This window comes from Lissotriton helveticus, chromosome 3_1, assembly GCF_964261635.1.
Source record: "Lissotriton helveticus chromosome 3_1, aLisHel1.1, whole genome shotgun sequence".
NCBI classification, from domain to species: domain Eukaryota; kingdom Metazoa; phylum Chordata; class Amphibia; order Caudata; family Salamandridae; genus Lissotriton; species Lissotriton helveticus.
In genome coordinates, this window is record NC_136061.1 from 1,054,405,984 (window position 1) to 1,054,423,120 (window position 17,137).

The window sequence follows — 17,137 nt, forward strand, 5'->3', positions numbered from 1 at the left end:
GTCCATTTGTGGTGTTTTCACTGTGTTACTGTGAGTGTTGGTACAAATACTTTATACATTGCCTTTGAGATAAGCCTGTCTGCTCGTGCCAAGCTACCAAAGGGGTAAGCAGGGGTTATCTAAAGTGTGTATCCCTCTTACCCTGACTAGAAGCAAGGGTCCCTATTTGGTCAAAGGTACCTACCTCTGCCAACTAGAGACCCCCAGTTCTAACAATCAGTCACATTTGTGATGGAGTATCCCGCCTGCCAAACTCAAAATAAGGGTGTGTGTTTACTTATAGCCATAACATTGATCAGCAGACCACCATGAACTCAGAAATGACTTTAACAAATATATTTTTACAGCTGACAATGTTTTATTTCATTCCCAAAATGATTAGAAACTAACAATTTGTTGCAACTGTTTCGATGTATTTTTGGGAAAATATGTGTCGCTCACATAGTTTGTAAAATAGAGTGCATTGCCTTTACAAATATAAACATTTACTTTGTCATTTGATAAAGTAACTGCTTTCTTTTTTACAAATTCCTTCGAAAAACCCAAATGCCACCCAGATATTTTGTGGAAAAACATTAAAAGAAGTCCACACACTTTGAATACCTAGGGGAAGTAAGCCCTACTTCTGTGACACAAGAATTTCAGCTAAGCGAAGCAATAGAAAGGTATTCTCACCTTGCAAAAAAGTATTGGCTAACTTCAGGTATAAAAAGTACACATTGAGGCAATTCAAAAAGATGTTTGCTCTGTAAACATAAGGTGAGAGACAAACATACCTCAATGTATGCCTTCAGGCATTCACAAAAGTATACCCAGGCATAAATGTCCATGACCACGGAGAAGTCCACTGTAGTAAATCCCACACAAGGAAAGTGGGTGGAATATGGACTATTTAGCATTACAACCTGAACATTTGTGGGCATTCTTTCCGAGCTGTTCGGACTACGGAAATGGCCTGAGACTTATTCCAGGCAACTGCTGGATTAATTTCTCTTCCAGGATGGGGGGGGAGAATCATCCCCAGATTAGGGAGGGGTGTATCGGAAATCAGTGTGCATGTACGCAGCAGGTTCCACTCCTGTTTTATATAATTCTAAATTATGTACAATTAAGCACAGGGGAACAATGCCGGCTGGTAGCAGACTGTGGCAGCGGGATGGGGGAAGGTGGCAGGGGTAGGAAATAAACAAAAAACACAACTTACCTGCTATTCTCTGTTGCCAAGTGCCGCCTCCAGCCACCGCCTCTCTCAGGAACCAGGAACAGGAAGCACCCAAGCTACCAGAATCCCATGACCAACCATGTGATTATTCTGTGCGCCGTGGTTCCGTTTTTGGAGAGAGAGTGGAAGCCTGGGCATGTTCTCCACCCAGGTGGTAATACAGCCGGGGCGGAGAACATGCAAACTGCGCATGAATGTTTGCCAAACAGTTATGCACTCTTTAGAGTGGAGCAACCACTCCTCCTCCCTATGACGTGGGGAGCTCAGCCCTGCACCGCCGTAACCTGTCAGCAACTACAATTAAAAAAAATAACATGATAATAACGCTCCGTTATTATAATTTTTTTCTCCTCTGCAATTTTTTGAAGCAGTGGGGCGACGCTCCTATGCCTAAGAGGAGGAGCCTCCGCTGCAGGGAAATAGGATCTAGGGAGGTTATGTCACATGACATTTGCATTAGTACACCTGGTAACCTACACAGCTGTGCAGATTTCCCAGCATACTCTTTAAAATGTATGAATTGTAGAAACTTTAAAATCTATAACCATACCTAAACATACTTTTAAAGCTGAAGATTTGCTAATTTCATGGTGAATCGGCCTAATTATGCTAAAGTCACATTAATGTGCTTTTAATAATTTATCCACCTTTTATATTTTCTGGAGGTTTTGACCCCGAGGTGGTCTGATATTAGCCTACAGTGCTCTTTGTGTGCTTAGGTGATATGGTTTGGGAGATCATAGTTAGAATATCTTATATTACCAATGCTGTTTCACATTAATTGAATATTTGTAAATCCATTGCTCTTGTTCACAAATTGGCACCTTTGCCGATGACACTGTCAAAAATAATTTTCCATTAAATATATGGCATGTAACTGGAATAATACTACACTGTTTAGTCTTCTACTTGGTGGCTTAGATATGCTCTTAAGGAAAGGGGCAAATGTTTATTTTAACACATTGTCTACAACTTCATTTGCATGTGACGTATTTTCGCATCAATTTGCTGTTTATGTTCTTTATTTGTCCACAATTCATTCACAGTGGAATACAACACCTTAATTAATATTACATTCTCTAATTAGGCCACTGTAGTGTGGATAATTGAAGTTTCATTGCTTTTTTTATTACTAATGTAGTTATCTTTTATCACCAAAGTGCTATGTTAGACTTTTAGCATGCAATGCAGTTCTTAATTATTCGAGGAGACCAGAACACCTTGCTGCTTCCACAACTATTACGGTCACTCTGCAAAAGCACATTGCAAATTGGTGAAGCAAAGGTAGAGAAGGTCTTCTAAGACTGAACTGAATGCATTGGAATAAATAAATAAGAAGTTCGAGAAGGTGGCTCAGGCTCAATCTGAAACCGACTATTGATTAGATAATGTGAATTTCTAACACATATGCGTTGAGGGCTGCCATGTGCATGTGAATTGTGTGCTATGGACAACATGGTCTTGTGCTTATTAGCAGACCATCCTCACCCAAGATTATATTTGGAATGGGGCAGTGAATAGGTGGTAGCTGGCACATGGTCAGCTCGTGCCACGCATTGTGGTTTGGCAAAGATGGATTTGTAGCTTGCTTTAGTGAATCCGGTTTTGCACATTTTGTGGTGGGCTTCCTCACAAACACTAAACACTAATATATTATCAAGAATTAACAATGAATATACTAAGTGTGCATATTTTGTGTGTCATACCAGCTCGTTTTCCCTTATTAGCAAACTGCAAGGTCACGTTAGACAAACATCAAAAATAATTTGTTTCAGATGCAAAACCGCATACGTGACACAAAAACAAAATATGTCCCAGGTAGTGAGAAGCATCAGCTGATCTCAAACAGACCCACAAGCAGTCCCAGAGCTGCTAGTAAAGCAGCAATCAAAGGCAGCTGCTTAGAAGGTCAATGATGAAGGACAGCTGACAAACAGATGCCAGCATAAGACAAAAACCAATATGAAGCTCTACTAATTGCTTCGCCAATTTGCAATGTGCTTTTGCAGAGTGTTTTCCAAAGAACACAATCTTAATTTTAAAATTTCTGTTTATTGTTTGCACAAAACCTTACCATAGCATTACTATTTGATTTGTAAAAATATAAGTTCCAGCCCCAGAACTGTATTTCTTGAGAGCCTGGATGAGGAGGGGGAGTGAGCAGGAAGGCAGGGCTTAACTTGCTCAGTATTATGAACTGCATCAAGCACCTATGTCGAAAAGGAGCCCTCAACCACCTACAATAGCTGCTTGCCCATAGGCTGTACAAACAGCCTGGACAGGGACATGCAACATTCACAGCCCTTCATTTGTTTCCATTGAGTTGTTGGAAATAGAAAAGGGCTGCCAATATACTGAATAGATTACTGTATTGGTAAACTTTCAGTTTCCGTGAACCTTAGAGGAAATAAACTGCAGACCAGGACCGTAACAGTTGTGGAAGCAGCAAAGTGTCCTGGTCTCCTCGAATAATTAAGAACTGCATTGCATGCTAAAAGACTAACATAGCACTTTGGTGATAAAAGATAACTACATTAATAATAAAAAAAAAAGCAATGAAACTTCAATTATCCACCCTACAGTGGCCTAATTAGAGAATGTAATATTAATTAAGGTGTTGTATTCCACTGTGAATTAATTGTAGACAAATAAAGAACATAAAAAGCAAATTGATGTGAAAATACGTCAAATGCAATTGAAGTTGTAGACAATGTGTTAAAATAAACATTTGCCCCTTTCCTTAAGAGCATATCTAAGCCACCAAGTAGAAGACAAAACAATGTAGTATTATTCCAGTTACATGTCATAGATTTAATGGCAAATTATATTTGACAGTGTCATCGGCAAGGGTGCCAATTTGTGAACAAGAGCAATGGATTTACAAATATTCAATTAATATGAAACAGCATTGGTAATACAAAATATTCTAACAATGATCTCCCAAACCATATCACCTAAGCACACAAAGAGCACTGTAGGGGTCAAAACCTCCAGCAAATATAAAAGGTGGATAAATTATTAAAAGTGCATTAATGTGACCTTACACTATAGCATAAAGAAGCCGATTCACAATGTAATTAGCAAATCTTCAGCTGTAAAAGTATGTTTAGGTATGGTTATAGATTTTAAAGATTCTACAATTCATACATTTTAAAGAGTATCCTGGGAAAGATGCACAGCTGTGTAGGTTACCAGGTGTACTAATGCAAATGTCATGTGACATAACCTCCCTAGATCCTATTTCCCTGCAGCGGAGGCTCCTCCTCTAAGGCAGAGGAGTGTCGCCCCACTGCTTTAAAGAAGTGCAGAGGAAAAAAAATGATAAGAACGGAGCGTTATTATCATGTTATTTTTTTAATTGTAGTTGCTGCCAGGTTACGGCGGTGCGGGGCTGAGCTCCTCACGTCACAGGGAGGAGGAGTGGTTGCTCCACTCCAAAGTGTGCATAACTGTTTGGCAAACATTCATGCGCAGTTTGCATGTTCTCCGCCCCGGCTGTATTACAACCTGGGTGGAGAACATGCCCAGGCTTCCACTCTCTCTCCGAGAACTGAACCACGGCGCACAGAACCAGATAAATAAAGGGCATTTTATTTTAAAATGCGAGAACCTATTGCATTTCAAATGCTTGTTATTTACTGTTATTGATTTAAATTGCCGGCATCAAGCACCAACGCATTTAGTTATCAATAAACAGGCTAAGCACAGTTGCCTACAAGTCTAGCACGGTACATAACTTGTAATAAGATTTGAGCACATGATAGACACTTCACAGATCCACATTCTGGAGTCTCATTCTCTCATGTGAATCGATTGTTGGAGTCATTAAAAAGGCACAGAATTCAGTATGCAAAGCTATTAAAAGTATTTATTCACCTCCATATAAAGTGTACCAACACCACAAGTGTATTAGGGCACTTACCAGAAAACTCAGTTAAAAATATTACAATAAAACTGGAGTAACAGGGCATAAGCAAGCTCAGTATGCTCATGATCTTCTCAATATATGCCTGCGTTCTACTACATGGTACTACTGTTCACGTCGAAATGAGTTTTGAGCAAGTAATTATAGCGCAGAAGTATTGACAAAGGTAAATGTTTTAGGTGTCAGTCAAACTATTGACTGAGACCTCCTGCAAGCTTTCACCCAGGGTGTGGGGGTCATTTTTAATTTTTATCAGTTTAGGACCACCAGGTATTACCTGGTGATGCTAAACAAAAGAACAGTACATCAGCATGTCCGCTCTAAATAAGGCAGATGGTCTAATGCATCTGTACCAATGGCCTGAACTGCATCAGTGTATGTTTTTGGCTACGTGTTCGAGCAGCGGGGGCACTGCGTTTCGAAACATGATGGACTGTTTCACTTCAAATAGCACAGGTGGACCATCAGTTTGGTGGATAGAGTACTCCTCCACATTTAAGGACATTGCGCTGTCATACAAACTCTAAAAAAGACCTTAAAGATTGAAAACATTTCATAGATGCCAATACCTTTGTGAACTAATTTTCATACTACCTAACTATTTTAATTGCATGTTAAAATGATAGAAATGTTGTCATTGTTTCCTGAGCATTCTAGTATCATGCATTTATATCATTGTCATAGTTTGCTTATAAATGTGTTTCGTGCTGCAAATTTGCTAGAAAGCCACTCTCAGTGATAAAAAATGTTTTACGTTATCTTATGCCCATTCAATTTTCCCATTTCAACTACCTCCCTCGACCATAATTCTGGTCTTCCCCGTGATTAGACCACAGATCATTTTCAATAGACATTCGAGAACCAGCATCCAATCACACAGATTTAAGGAAACGCCCGACTGCTATGTTGACCATTAGAGTGAGGAATAATAATAATTTGTTAAACAAGGGACTCTCCCAATTGACATGCTCTGCTAGCAACTATGGTAAAACACCCGAAAGCAACAGAACCCTCCCTTGAACATAAGCTGGTGGACAAAACAAGAACATGAAGATTTCATTCTCATCATCACATCACTAAATATAATTAGAAACTTCAAAAAAAAAAGTTTAATTGGGAAAAATCAATTAATTAATAATCAAAGTAGGATGAAGTCCTCTGCCAGAGTAGGGTGGGGCAGCCAGCTTTATAGAGTAAAGCACTGATGGCCGTAGTTAGACCCTGGTGGACGGTCCACCAGTCTGCTACGGCAGCAGACTTGGTGAAATCTGCCACTCTGGTGGTCCACTTATTTAGAGATCACTATCTGCTTGGCAGCGATTTCTTTAGTGCAAAGGGAAATGCCTCCATGGCGTCTCCCTTGAAGCACTGAAGATTTGCAGAGTGGCGCTGCATTTAAAGCGCCCAATCTGCAAATTCATTTTTGTTCAGAGAACATACCAGAGCAGGAATTTGTTTTCTCTGAAGAAAAACACAAATGGCCCGGAAACACAGGGAGTTTTCTTTCTACGTGTGAGGGAGCCATTCAGAATTTTCTCTGCTTTTGTCAGGCAAGACCAGGAAAAATAAGCGCCAGTAGTCCCACCCTTAGTAGGGTTAGTCAGCATTCCTTGTCTCCTGGCAGTCATTTGGAAACGGTGACCCAGATCAAACGTTTATACTGATGGAGCCAGTGGAGGCTCAGTCAGAGTAAACCTGTAACTTCCCAACTCTAAATGGAGTGAGAGAACCGGCAAGCTGGTGGGGTGCAAACATTGCCAATGTACGCCAATTTAGTCACCCACTATGCTTCCACTCTGCAAAACCCTAAATTTAGCACTTAAGAGTTCTGCATCATCCACAAATGTATTTTAAATTGCTTGATAAATATGAAATAAGTAGATGTAATAGTCCACAGTTCATTCAAGTGCCAATGATATAATAAATATTTAAATGGAGGCAAATACTGGAATCACTAGCTGCCATAATAAGATCCCCTGGCTGGATCTCTCTTAAGTAAGATACATTGTTGATTATCTTTCAATCTTGGGCTCAAATTATACATATGTCATCCTGTCTTGGTTCACACCATAGCACACCCTTAATACTAAAAAAATGTGCTATGCTCAGCACAAATGAGAACTCCGTGTATGCCTGCACTGAAATAGCACATCAGTTAAAGAGAGAGCTATGGGTTGAAATACCAGCTTGATCTTTCATTGGAAGTGAAGGGCTTTAGTTTAAAAGAGGGTGTGTTGCTGCATCCCCATGCCGAGGGATGCCTGGTTGGTCCCTTGGACTCTTGTACCTTTCCCAAGGTGCCCTCTATGGGGCACACCAACTGTACACCACCCTCTATAATGCATAAAATCTGTACAGAATCTCACAACTTAATTGTCTTTGCACCCTTGCCTGTAATGCAGCACAGGCGCAAAGGCAAAGAGCTCCCTCATTTGCATGGGGCCACCACCCAATGCAAATGAAGGAACATACCAGTGTGATCATGCCAGCGCAACTGTTATTACAGAAGGAAACTCACAACCTCCTGCAGACCATTCAGTACTACCAAAGAGCCCTGGGGATAAACACAACCGTTATATTCTGAGTGCAGATGGTAATGATGCAGCGTTTTGGGCCTACCCTCTTACCGGTTGTCCTCCGATGGACCTTTCTTATCCGGCGATTGGGCAAGAAGAGTTAACAATACATCAATCAATATCAATTTTGTTTTCGCAGAGTTTTATTTAGCGCGAACTAGACCCGAACCGAATCAGGTATCAGAGCGCTTTACATAGCACCAGTTACGTTACATGAGGACACACATTCATTTTAGGCACGGGGAGATTAAGTGATTTGCCCAGAATCACAGGAGGTTTTTAACAGTATAACCCATTTGGTTACACAGTAAGGACATAATAAGGACTAGCAATCAGTGACTATATTTAAGAAGGTTTATTACAAGTTAGCAATCAATTTAAGGTAGACTATTATTAGCACCATTCCTATAAATGTACAGAATAACAACTGGAAAGCTAAACCTACAGAAGAAATTGGGTTGGACTAGTATTAGGCAAACAAGCAATTCAGTCACAGCAATAGAAAAGATTAACAAAGGTATCTGATGCTCAGAGAAAAGCCTCAGATTGTATCATCTATACATGGGTAAATCTAAATTAGCCTAAAGGGGCTCATTACGATGGTGGTCAGATGAGTGTCCAACCGCCATCCCCAAGGGCAGGGAACCGATCGAGAATATGTCGGCAGTCCCATCGCCCAATTACAATCTGCCCTGGGAAAGGGCTGCAGCACAAGCTGCAGTGTTATGGAGCACTTTGTGCACATTCATGCACTGTGTGCAAGGCACATTACAATGGCCCACGGGGGACAAGGGCTCTGCTTGGGGTCCCCAAAGTCCCTTTCAGGCTAACTTTTCATGGCAGTGGGACCACCACGAACAGGCAGTCGTAAAAGGAAATCGTAATCCTGACAGCGGAGTCTGAGCAGGCACTGTCTCATTCTGTATTTTGATTCCGACCGCTGCCCAGTCAGGACCAGTAGATACTGAGACTTCCAGCGACGGCCTGTTGGTGGCAGTCCCACCGGCACCGTCCAAGTGCAAGTTATCAGGATGTTTTTTTTGGAACCCAAAGAATCTAAAAAATCTGAGAAATTCAGGTATCCTATTGTCCTTCTCCATTTCCACATTGCAGACTACAACATTCGCAAAGTATCCCAGACTAGTCATGGGAATGACATTGTCTTCTCACACTCAAGTTTAAGTGGTAACATTGCTGAATAGGCCTTTCAGTTAAGGCGTTGGCTCGCCATATTCTATCACTAGTAGAGTAATGTATCTAGTCTTCAATGAACAATGCGTGTGTATACCTGCAAGAAATGTCATGTTAGCAGAAAATGGGAAACAGTATTTTATGCAGCCTAGAAATATAGGCCTAGTCAGGACAACTTAAAGTATTAACTCGGTAGTGCACATGTAGTATGCATGTGCACATTTAAATACAAATGAATGCAAATTGTCAGTACATTAGAATCATATTTCATGTGGCATATAGTAACATTTTAAACGTGTATTTTTAAGAATGTTTAAGAATTACATTTAATGCAATATATGAAACATTAGAGCACACATTACATAAATCTAATTTATTTCTGATATAAATGAATTTTCATAACATGACGATGGTTTCTACTCAAATATCTTAACAGTAAATTTCATTTAATGTATTACACATATGTAAATCAAACTCATTTTATAATAAGTACATGTTTGCTAAGTAATGCTGGTTAATTACTATCTTTTTTAACACAGTTAAGGCACACAGTATGCATAAATTCGGTAATCCTACAGTGCATGCACTTTAGTAATAATGTCAAGTTAAACACTTATTTTTAATGTTGCTAGACTACACAAGAAACATGTGCTAGGTGCACTTTTATGTTACGTTTTGGTGACATGTAAAGTTTTAGCCAAAACTGCACTGCACCCGTATTTACCTTGACCTTACTTTCAAGTGCAGCAAACACATCATTAGGACTAATCTGAGATGAAGTCAAGAAACTAGACTCACAATGGGAGATGAAATATATTCTAAAGACAGTGTTGTACAGTAATTTTGGAGGTACAGTCTGCCCTTTCCAGATACTATTATGTTTAAATTATGGGGCTGTGAAGTAGGCACATCCCCGGAACCCACCGACCACGCACGCAACCTGGGGTTCATCCTCGACTCCACCCTCTCCATGACCAAGCAAGTCAACGCCGTCTCCGCGTCCTGCTTCAACACCCTCCGGATGCTCCGCAGGATCTTCAAATGGATCCTTCCCGACACAAGAAAAAAACGTCACCCAGGCCCTCGTCACCAGTAGACTCGACTATGGGAACGCCCTCTACTCAGGAACAACAACCAAGCTCCTGAGATGACTACAACGAATCCAGAATGCCTCGGCATGACTGATCCTCGACGTCCCCCGACGCAGCCACATCACACCCAACATGAGAGGCCTTCACTGGCTCCCCGTCAACAAAAGAATCATCTTCAAACTCCTCACCCACGCACACAAGGCGCTACACAACACCGGACCAACATACCTCAACAACCGATTCAGCTTCCACACCTCCACCCGCAACCTCCGCTCTGCCACCCTCGCCCTCGCCACAGTTTCTCGTATCCGGAAAACCAACGCCGGCGGCAGATCCTTCTCCTCCCTCGCCGCCAAGACCTGGAACGATCTCCATACCAGCCTACGACAGACCCAGGACATGCTGGCCTTCAGAAGACTTCTCAAGACCTGGCTCTTCGATCAGTAGCAGCCACCCCTGCCCCCCCCCCCCCCCCCAGTGCCTTGAGACCCTCATGGGTATGTAGTGCACTCTACAAATGCATTGATTGATTGATTGATTACTTGTGCATACAGTTTGGATATAGGACTCTACGCTTGCTTTGCCAGACTGCATGTTGGCAGCATCACTGACTCCTATTCCACATGTGTAGTAATCAAACTCTGAATGAAAATCTAAATCCATATGTTACAATTGGTGGCAGCAAAAATATAGAAATGAATGTTACTATGCAGTTCTTTTGAAACACACAAATCAGAAGATTATCTATTATGATGTTGAAAAGTGGGAATTGACTAAGGATAAAATAAATGAACCGCCTGGCATCCCAAGGTCCAGGCAGAAATTGTATTAGCTCATGCAAATGTCCCTGCTGAGACATTTGCACACTAGCAGAGCTCAAATAGATTTCTGAACAACAATAAAGAAGATTAGAAGGCACGGCTGTGTTGATTAGTCTGTCCCAGCCAAGAAAGGTTTTTCTGTACTTTTGTTCAGCTTCTTTTCACAGTATCTCTGTTTACAGTCTATGTTACTGCAGTTGTCTATGTACTTTCTTGCCCATTAGCTTCAATAGTGGGCGAAGAATGTGTCTGAGGTAGGCAGTACTGCATTCGTTTTCCAGAAGATGAAATTGAGGAGAAACGTACCACTTCCCTCACTTATTTTTAAGTCCATCATGATAGATATTCCCTAAATTGACTATTAAAGAAATCTGTTGTCACATGCTAACACTTTCTATCTATGGAGCAAATATACATATCCCACTTTCAGAGAGTCCAATACACACTGAGAGGAAGCACAGAAGGTAGATGCTACTGCTGCACATGTGGAGTAAATACACGGGAACCTACCTAAATCTTCTATTTGAAATATTCTATAGAAAAAACTTCCCTCTCAGTGAATACTCGCTATCATCATAACATTTCGAAATCTCTTGCTTTAAAGCTGAAAAAACCTATTTAGGACAATACTACCCTTGGGAGGTTAGGATCTGATGCTAGGACATTGGCATTAAAAACTATTAATTACAAACATGGCCTCATTTATGAGGAAGTTACATAGTGCAGTGCAACAAGTCACTTTACTGCGCTGCACTGCATGGCAGGGAAAGGCCAGAAATGCACTGTAGTTAAGTCAATAGAGCGAAATACTGGCCTTTCTCTTGCAATGGCGCCCTCTTGACAGCCCAGAGCTAACGAAGGCACTCTTGTAACATGGTGCAAGGGTGCCTGTGTTGCATGCAGGATTGTTTTTGTGAGTGGAGGGGCATCGTTCTGAACAAAACCAATCCTGGGAGGCTTTTTACTCTTTCTATGTATGTTGAAGAATGCAGATATTTCTCCTTGTTACTCCTCCCCTGGAAGGTGTAAATTTTTGGTGCATCCCCAGGTTTTTACAACTTCATGTAAATCTGGGGATGCGTCAAAATCCATTGGAGAAGTTTGGGAACACCCATGCAACGCCCATGGAACGTCTACCGAGGGCAGAGTAACGCAATGCAGCGATTTGCGCATCGTTACTCCAGATTTTGAAGTCATTCAGAGCCACGCAAAGTGGCTTTGCGTGTCTTAATAAATCTGACGTAGAGGTTTGCGTCGCACATGTACTACACTCTGTGGTGCAAACGTGATGCAACCCTCTGATAAATGAGGGACTAAGTGCCTTGGGAAGTCCTAGGTATTCATGGTGCTTACACTACTCGAGAAGAGAAAAGTAAAGTAACCTCGGCGAGTTGCTGTAGGAGTGCTTTTAAAAAATGAAGCAGCCGTCCCACTAAAGAAAATGAACTATCCAAGTGTCTTACCTTGTTTTGTATAATTTATACAGCAATTTAAACTTGCCAGCGTTTAGTTTTTAGCTCTACTGTATACTCCTTTGTGTCTAGACCTAGATGGTATTGCACCAACTCAAAGCTGCAATGCTGTGCCTGGAACAGTAAAATGTTTTTCATTTATTAGCTCCATGCCGATAACATTATAGGTATTCTCATGCACAAAAATATTTTGTTAAATGGCGAAAGACTTTGTCATGTCTCTAGCTCTGTGTAGATAGCAATTCGACCACTTGTTTTCTTAGAAGTTATTCCATAAAAACATACATTTGTGGTGGATAGAGGAGTCTGTGATAAAGCTCAAAGACTTATTGCTGAGGACGAGGGTATGTGAAATCCCACTAAAGATAATTTGAGAAAGCTTGGAAAGTACAAGGGCATTAACAGAGAAAAACCGAAATTCTGTTGGGTAAACATTCATTTTGATTTACAGAGACGCCACTCAATAACGCAGCTCAGTTATAAATCTGCTGTATGGTTTAGTACCTTACAGTTTAGATTTTATTGGCTTGCTGGTGCTTGGAGATGCCCTCTGGTGTCTCTATATCTTTCAGCTTCAAGAACATTTTATAAGTCAGGGCTTTAAAAATATGTTCAACTCAGACATGTTACAGAACACAAGCACAGGTGCACCACACATCAAAATTCAAACAGGAAGAACAATTATATAGTCCATATCCAATAAAGAAGTTCTTCAATGTCTCTCTTTTTATTCCATTTCCAGTGGATTAAAAAACAGAGTTACATTTTATGACTCTTCACACAGTACAGCTGAGGTGTTTTGTCCTAGTGCAGGACTTCTTCAGGGCACTACATTTTGGGTGGGTCAAACACATCCAAAGGCTAGTGAGTCGCAGGCTTCGTTACTTACAAACTATTCCCCGTCAAGTGATATATTGAGTCCAAAAATGTGAACCGTCTATATCTAGACCACAAACTGATGATCGCTAGTAGGAGGATCCCGACATAAGGATGTCTAGCATCGCTGTGATGTGTTGAGTATAGGCTCACATCCAAGTCTTGCGATTGATAATCTCAAAGTTACGCGAGAAGGCCTACAGGTCGGGTAAGCAGCTCCACCCGGTTAGAGATGAGCATGAACAAAATCAGCCTCACAAATACCTATAATCACATAGGTACGGAGAAAACGTCCCAATACTAATATCTCGTAAATTGGTAAAATATTAAATGGACAGGAAAACAACAGCCGAAAAGAGGCTGTCGCAGGCAGGCAGAGTGCCGAGGGACGTGGCAGGGACGGATAAACAGACATCTGTTTATCCGTCCCTGCCACGTCCCTTGGCACTCTGCCTGCCTGCGACAGCCTCATTTCGGCTGTTGTGGACTATATAATTGTTCATTCTGTTTGAATTTTGTTGTGTGGTGCACCTGTGCTTGTGTTCTGAATGGTTAGGTTCCCTAGGGAACTAGCATTGTGACAGTGGGTGCGATTCAGTGTGCACACAGACCCCAGTAAGTATAGAGGGGCTAAAACTGGTGGAGGGATAGCAGGTTAGGTACTGGTAGCTAGAAGGTTTCACTGTCAGGTTCGCCTGTTTACTCAGACATGTTACATACTTTGATACAGCAAGGTAAGTCCCGGACAAAAAAAAACAAATGGCAATTAGAAGCAACCTACTCTGAAAATTTTGCACTTTTCTATGCTTGGCACTAGAGCAGTTTTTGGGTCAAATCATACTTTTGTGTTTTCTAAACCAGCAACTATTCTAACTACTGTGACTGTTTTGCATTTAGTACTTTGAGAAAACATGCATTTGATATTACATTTTCTTGGGCGAATTTTTGATGCACGAATTCTGTAAACTTTATTACTCAAGGGAGCCAAAAAGAACCTGTCAAAATGTTCAAACCAGCCTTACACTGCAGAAGACTACGCCTGCAGTTCATATGTGGTTGAATCAGGGCAGCCATTTTGCTCTGAAAAGTCCACAGGCAATTCCAGAACGACTGAATGATTATTCTGGCATTGAATCTAGCTGAGTTCTAGTTTTCAGTACTTTATGAGAGCTTCAAAACCTATGTAACATATTTCTGCTCTATTAGAACATATATGAACCTGGTAGGCAGTGTGTTAGGAATATTTAATAAATCAATTAATAAGTAAGTGCAATTTCTGTTTTATGTAATCTTTGGTGTACTTTGTTTTGTTTTGAGTCTTGGTTGATGCATTTGAAGTCATTTTCATTTGAAATTCAATCCCCAAGTTAATAACTTTAGTCAGGGCATTTGGCAATATCTTACAAGAGAAGTCCTCTATTTCTCATCTTAAAATGTTTCTATGTGCATAAATATGTTTTTGTTTAAAAAAGGCCTTTACTTTCCTGTTGACTACTTATTCTGAATTATTTACATAGCATCATCATGTCCTGTGCCTTTTGAAATAGTTGAGTAAGGAACTCTGGGTCTCCAGAAGTCTGCCGTCACCTCACCGACTTACGATCAAGCACTTTGAATTTATGTGCTGCACCTAGCTCTTTCCCTTCATGTTTGACTCAGTAGCGGAGGCAGACTAAACCTCCACACCATAGACTACAGGATAGGGATGTTACTCAATCACTTTCATAATGCTTTTTTTAATATCATGAAATGTGACAATTAGAATAACATTATGTTATTTCTAGGCAAAGGGGCATTTCATATAATAAAATGGTATTGGTTGTTTAGGTTTTTCTGTTCAGCCTGGAAAATCATTTTTTTTTTCACAATAATGATCCATTTCAAGATTGTCCAATATTGAGCAGAGATCCTTCTGTAAGTTACAGTAAATCTGCGATTTAGGACCCTTTGCATTCTTATATTTTACATATCTTTTCTCTGCGTGCAAGCATTTATATGTCCAAGATTTCGTAATCATTGCCCCAGCCCTTCCGTAGGATGATTGCTACTTTCGTGAATTTGGTGTGATGAAATGTACTAAGGTTGAATTTGAATGGGTCATTTCTACATTTGTTGAGAACAAAGGGGAAAGGCTTTCTTCATGAGAAAATATGTTTTTACCATGGAGAATAAAAAAAAGGAACATGTGGTTCTGCACAGTGATCTTGATTCCTCATTTCTAAACAATGTACAATACTGCATAGAGGGAAAGGAGGCCCATGGGGAATTGTCATATAAGGTGGCCACCTGTGTTTTAAATAACTATGTTTAGCATGGTATTATGCCAGATTTATGCCTGATGTTGTTTGGAAGCTTTAGGACTCTGCACACTTTGCTCCTGCTAATCAATAGTAAAGTGCTGTGCTCTCTGTAATTGGCATACACCTGACTGACACATTTAAAAAAAACGTATGATCCTAGTATATGGTGCAACATATACCCAGATCATGTAAATTAATTGCTAGTAGTTAACTGCAGCACTCATTGTGCCACCCACTACGGTGACTTTATAAAGCGTGACGCCAGACCTGACAATGCAGCCTGTTTTTTAAACTTTCAAATCACCCTGTCAAAATCATCATTTTAACAGGTCTAAATCTTCCTTTTGAATATTTATAAGTCATCCCTAAGGTAGGCCTTATTGCCTAATAATGCAAGGTGCATGGCTTTAAAAAGTAGACCAAGGAAAATTACTGTTATACGGGTCCTTACAGTGAAAAGGCCCAAAATCCCTTTTTACTGTGGCAAAATCATATACCCCATAGGAGAACACTGGATAACATTACAACACCTCATAATGATCATTTTGGGAAGGAAGCAGGTAAAGGGCTTATTTTAATATTTATTCAAAGTCCAGTTTATTGGTGAAATTGAATTTTTACAAACTTTGCTGGAACAGGTACTTTTAGAAACATTATCTCTCCCTGCCTAAACCTCTAGAGGCCTTTCTGAAAATATTCAAATGCCACCTGATGACTGATGTCTCCCCTGTGGTGAGGTGTGGATTGCTCCCAGACAGAGGAGAACGGGCTTGGGTTGGGGACATGTTGTATATTCCTTGACAGGATGGTCTGGGGGCTACACCCAAGGGCTAGTTACACATCAAAATGGACTACACTACCACAAGAAGATGGACCTGACTCGAGGTCTGCCCTCTTCCTTTGTCCCTCTAATCAGCGTGGTTACGGACCCAACAATAAAATGAAAATTCCTGAGATTCCGCTTTATAAACATCCAACTGAAAGAGTTCAAAGGCCCTTGGAATTCTAAATTAAGCTCTCTTAACTTTAGACTCTGCAACTATCCTAATGAATCTCTGAATCATATGGTCTGTCTCTGCCCCAGACTGAGTGATGTCTGTAGTAAATATTTGTTACCTTCCTTCAGGCAGCTATCTTTGTGCACTTTAACCCCTTCCCTGCTACCATCGGCCGTCATGAGCACTACCTCGCTAGTGCTGCGAACGTCTAATGGCCGACGTGGGCCTGCCCACCCCGCGGAACCGCCGCACTGCCGCGAAATAACAGCCGCGGCTAAGGTGTTAAAAGAGGCTATCACAGCTTGCTTTAAGTTACAACCAAACTCCTTTATCAGGAAACTGATACCATTTTTTACGATTTCTAAGATACTAAACACAAAAGACAGCATAACTAACACATTAATTCTTTCACATCACCTACTCAACAACAGTACCTTAGCATCAATAAGGTCAGTCAAGATGGAACATCTTGAATGCATGTGTTTTCAGTTGTTTTCTAAGTAAAACGATCCTGAAACCGACAACAGGCAGGGTGGAATGAAAGGGTAAAACCAGCCTGGCAATTTAATATACCAACTATAATTCCTCCAAGCAAGCGAGTTACTCAAGATAGCAATATTCCCATATGAAATTGGGATTGTCTTGTGCTTTTTCTGACTTGGATG

General features: G+C 40.8%; 1 protein-coding gene across 1 annotated transcript in view; it reads right to left on the minus strand.

Moving 5' to 3' along the window:
- Nucleotides 1–17,137, minus strand: part of CERS6 (ceramide synthase 6) — an 853,755-nt gene that overhangs the window by 701,456 nt on the left and 135,162 nt on the right. The window lies entirely within an intron of this gene.